We start from the raw sequence: 5,668 nt of genomic DNA on the forward strand, positions 1-5,668 counted from the left end.
TTCCAGAGTGGTTGTACAAACTTGCAATCCCACCAACAATGGAGGAGTGTTCCTCTTTCTCCACATCCTCGATAGCATCTGCTGTCACCTGAATTTTTGATCTTAGATGTTCTGCCTGGTGTAAGATGGAATCTCAGGGTTGTTTTGATTTGCATTTCTCTGATGATTAAGGATGCTGAGCATTTTTTTCAGGTGCTTCTCAGCCATTCAGTATTCCTCAGGTGAGAATTCTTTGTTTAGCTCTGAGCCCCATTTTTTTAATGGGGTTATTTGATTTTCTGGAGTCCACCTTATTGAGTTCTTTATATATATTGGATATTAGTCCCCTATCTGATTTAGGATAGGTAAAGATCCTTTCCCAATCTGTTGGTGGCCTTTTTGTCTTATTGACGGTGTCTTTTGCCTTACAGAAGCTTTGCAGTTTTATGAGGTCCCATTTGTCAATTCTCGATCTTACAGCACAAGCCATTGCTGTTCTATTCAGGAATTTTTCCCCTGTGCCCATATCTTCACGGCCTTTCTCCACTTTCTCCTCTATAAGTTTCAGGGTCTCTGGTTTTATACAGGGGAATGCCAGGGCCAAAAAATGGGAATGGGTGGGTAGGGAAGTGGGAGGGAGGGTATGGGGGACTTTTGGGATAGCATTCTAAATATATTTGAGGAAAATTCGTAATAATAAAAATATTAAATAAAAATAAAAATAAAATATAGAATTGGGCTCATTGGATCAGCTGCTGCTGCTTCCGCGTTCAATGAGCGAAACTTGTTTTTAGATTGAACTTCACTTTTAATATGAAACTTTTAATTGGAGGCAGCTGTCGGGCATTCGTGTGGTCTCATTGTCAGTGCAGCCGGGCCTACACACAAGCAACCATGTCTAAGGGACCTGCAGTTGGCATTGATCTTGGCACCACCTACTCCTGTGTGGGTGTCTTCCATCATGGAAAGGTGGAAATTATTGCCAATGACCAGGGTAACCGCACCACGGTGAGCCACGTTGCTTTCACAGGGACAGAGCGATTAATTGGGGATGCGGCCAAGAATCAGGTTGCAATGAATCCCACCAACACAGTTTTTGATGCCAAACGTCTGATCGGGCATAGGTTTGATGATGCTGTTGTTCAGTCTGATATGAAGCACTGGCCCTTCATGGTGGTGAATGATGCAGGCAGGCCCAAGGTCCAAGTGGAATACAAAGGGAGACAAAAAGTTTCTACCCAGAGGAAGTGTCCTCCATGGTTCTGACAAAGATGAAGGAAATTGCAGAAGCGTACCTCTGAAAGACTGTTACCAATGCTGTGGTCACAGTGCCCGCTTACTTCAATGACTCTCAGCGACAGGCAACAAAAGATGCTGGAACTATTGCTGGCCTCAATGTACTTCGAACCATCAATGAACCAACTGCTGCTGCTATTGCTTATGGCTTAGATAAGGTCGGAGCTGAAAGGAACGTGCTCATTTTTGACTTGGGAGGTGGCACTTTTGATGTGTCAATCCTCACTATTGAGGATGGAATTTTTGAAGTCAAATCAACAGCTGGAGACACCCACTTGGGTGGAGAAGATTTTGACAACCAAATGGTCAATCATTTCATTGCTGAGTTTAAGCAAAAGCACAGGAAAGACATCAGAGAGAACAAGAGAGCTGTCCGCTGTCTCCGTACCACCTGCGAGTGGGCCATGTGCACCCTCTCCTCCAGCACCCAGGCCAGTATTGAGATTGATTCTCTCTATGAGGGAATTGACTTCTATACCTCCATTACCCGGGCTCAATTTGAGGAATTGAATGCTGACCTTTTCCATGACACACTGGACCCTGTAGAGAAGGCTCTTTGAGATGCCAAACTGGACAAGTCACAGATCCATGATATTGTTTTGGTGGGTGGTTCTACCAGAATCCCCAAGATTCAGAAACTTCTGCAAGACTTCTTCAATGGAAATGACCTGAACAAGAGTATTAACCACAATGAAGCTGTTGCCTATGGTGCAGTTTTCCAGGCAGTCATTCTATCTGGAGACAAGTCTGAGAACATTCAGGATTTGCTGCTCTTGGATGTCACTCCTCTTTCCCTTGGTATTGAAACTGCTGGTGGATTCATGACTGTCCTCATCAAGTGCAATACCACCATCCCCACCAAGCAGACACAGACTTTTACCACCTACTCTGACAACCAGCCTGGTGTACTCACTCAGGTGTATGAAGGTGAAAGGGCCATGACCAAGGACAACAACTTGCTTGGAAAGTTTGAGCTCACAGGCATCCCTCCAGCACCCTGTGGGGTTCCTTAGATTGAGGTTACTTTTGACATTGATGCCAATGGCATCCTCATAGTTTCTGCTGTAGATAAGAGCACAAGAAAGGAGAACAAGATCACCATCACGAATGACAAAGGCTTCTTGAGCAAGGAAGATATTGAGTGCATGGTCCAAGAAGCTGAGAAGTACAAAGCTGAGGATGAGAAGCAGAGAGATAAGGTTTCCTTCAATAATTCACTGGAGTCCTATGCCTTCGACATGAAAGCAAATGTTGAAGATGAGAAACTTCAAAGCAAAATCAATGATGAAGACAAACAGAAGATTCTTGACAAGTGCAATGAAATCATCAGCTGGCTGGATAAGAACCAGACTGCAGAGAAGGAAGAATTTGAGCATCAGCAGAAAGAACTGGAGAAAGTCTGCAACCCTATAATTACCAAGCTGTACCAGAGTGCTGGTGGCATGCCTGGGGGAAGGGCCTGGTGGCTTCCCAGTTGGAGGAGCTTCCCCATCTGGTGGTGCTTCTTCAGGCCCCACCATTGAAGAGGTGGATTAAATCAGTCCAAGAAGAGGATGTAGCATTGTTCCACATGGACCCAAAACAAGTAACATGGAATAATAAAACTATTTAAATTGGAAAAATATATAGAATTGGAGTTGTCTTTACCATATCCATTTAATAATTCTAAAGTGCTATGTGTACATGTGTGTCTTCGATATTAAGTATATAAATACAAACTTATCCTTCTACATAACGTTATTTTTGTATATATATTTTCATGGTTGACTATTTAGTATTGGATTATAAATTGCTGTCCTCTTCCCTGGAAAAGACTATTCTCTGAGTATCAGGATTTTTGATTGCTTATAATCCTCCTGAAAAATTACTATCTATGGTCTCAGTAACATGAAGTCAGTCAAGTTCTAAATTTATTAGGTTTGAAGCTTTGTGGACTTTCTTCAGTCCATGCTAGCCTTTCTATTGGTGTCATCCTTGCTTAGCTTATTTGCAGGGAGTCACAAGACTTTATGGATGCAGATTTTGACATTCCTAGCAGTTAAAAATCAAAAACCTAAAACAAACTCTGTAATCCTCTCTTCATCCTGTTTTTCTTTTTAAATTTTATTTAATCTTTTTTGATAGTCCAGATTATATCCCCCTACCAGTCAACCCTCAGACTGTTCCACATCCCATACCTGTTCCCAAACCCCATGCATCTCCAGAGCTATGTCCCCACACCTACACCTATCACCCCACTAGACCTCTCCACTCCCTGGGGCTTCCAGTCTCTTGAGGGTTAGGTACCTCTTCTCTGACTAATTCCAGACCCTGAAGTCCTCTGCAATATATGTTTTGGGGGTCACTTGTCATCTGGTGTATGTTGTGGCTGCTGTCCCAGGTTTTCAGAAATCTCAGGGGTCCAGGTTTTTGAGACTGCTGGTCCTCCTACAGGGTTTCTATCCTCCTCAACTTCTACCAGCATGTTCCTAGTTCAAACACAAGGGTCAGCAGCTTGTGTGTAAATATCTGCATCTGACTCAGCTTCTTGTTGAGTCTTTCAGAAAGCAGTCATGATAGGCTCCATTTTTGTGAGCTCACCATAGCCTCCCCTGGAGCTGAATCCCAATTTAGGCCTGTCACTGGACCTCCTTTTCCTCAGGCTCTTCTCCATTTTTGTCCCTGCAGTTCTTTCAGACAGGAACAATATGGGTCAGAGTTTTTGACTGTGGGATGGCAACCCCATCCCTCACTTGATGCCCTGTCTTTCTACTGAAGGTGGGCTCTACAACTTCCCTCTCTACACTGTAGGGAATTTTATCTAAGGTCCCTCCCTTTTTGTTCTGATAGTCCTTACCTCCAAGGTCTCTAGGACATTCTGGGGGAGGGAGTCCCCTAACCCCTACCTCCCAAGGTTTCCTGTTTCCATTATTTCTGCTCACCCCGAGGTCTTTATTCCTATTCCCAGACTCAATACAAGATCACGTTCTGCTCTTTCTTCCCCTAACTGTCCTTTCCCCACCCTTCCTCTCTCTCCCCTCCTGTGATTGCTCTCTTCTCCCTCATAAGTGGGACTGAGGCATGTTTTCTTGGGCCCCTTGGCTTGTTAACCTTTTTGAGTTCTGTGGATTGTATCTTGAGAATTCTGTACATTTTTTTTCTAACATCCACTTATTATTGAGTACATACCATGCATATTGTTTTGGGTTTGAGTTACCTCACTCAGATGCTATTTTCTAATTCCATCCATTTGCCTGCAAAATACATGATGTCCTTATTCTTAATAGCTGTGTACTATTCCATTTTGTAAATGAACCACAATTTCTGTATCCATTCTTATGTTGTGGGACATCTGGGTTGTTTCCGCTTTCTGGCTATCACAAACAAGACTACTATGAACATAGTGGAATATGATGTATGGTGGAGCATCTTTTGGGCATATGCCCAATAGTGAGTGGTATAGCTGGATCTTCAGGTAGCTCTATTTCCAATTTTCTGAGGAACCTCCAGATTGATTTTTCAGAGTGGTTGTAACAGTTTGCAATCCCACCAACAATGGAGGAGTGTTCCTCTTTGCCCATTTTCTTGCCTACATGTGTTGTCACCTGGGGTTTGGATCTTAGTCATTCTGTTTGGTGTAATGTGGAATCTCAGGGTCATTTTGATTTGCATTTCCCTGATTACTAAGGACTGAACGTTTCTTTAAATACTCAGCCATTTGAGATTCCTCAGTTGTGAACTCTCGGTTTAGTTCTGTACCCCATTTTTGATTGGTTTGTTTGATTTTTTTTTGGTGGTTAACTTCTTGAATTCTTTATATATTTTGAATGTTAGCTCTTTATTAGATGTGGGGTTAGTGAAGATTTTTTTTTCAATCTGTAAATTGTCGATTTGTCCTATTGGCTACATCATTTGCCTCACAGAAGCTTTCCAGTTTCATGAGGTCCTATTTATTAAAACTTGATCTTAGATTATGAGCCACTGAAGTTCCATTTAGGAAATTTCCCTCTGTGCCAATGAGTTCAAGGCTCTTCCTACTTTCTCTTCTATTACACTGAGTTTCTTTGGTTTTGTGTTGAGGTTCTTGATCCACTTGGACTTGAGCTTTGGGAAAGGTGACAAATATGGATTTATTTTCATTTTTCTGCATACAGAGTGCCAGTTAGACCAGCACCATTTATTGAAGTTTTTGTCTTTTTTCCATTGTTTATTTTTGGCTTCATTGTCAAAGATCAAGTGTCTGTAAGTTTGTGGTTTTATTTCTGAGTCTTCAGATCTATTCCATTGATCCACATGTGTGCCCCTGTACCAATAGCAGGCTGTTTTTGTTTTGTTTTGTTTTGTTTGTTTTTTATCACTATTGCTCTGCAGTATATCTTGAGGTCAGGAATGGTGATTCCCTGAGTCATACTTT

General features: G+C 42.2%; 1 pseudogene; it reads left to right on the plus strand.

The window, feature by feature from the left end:
* On the plus strand, positions 808 to 2,892 carry Gm8337 (predicted gene 8337; annotated as a pseudogene).

The sequence above is a fragment of the Mus musculus genome, chromosome 1, assembly GCF_000001635.26.
Source record: "Mus musculus strain C57BL/6J chromosome 1, GRCm38.p6 C57BL/6J".
In the NCBI taxonomy this organism is placed as follows: Eukaryota; Metazoa; Chordata; class Mammalia; order Rodentia; family Muridae; genus Mus; species Mus musculus.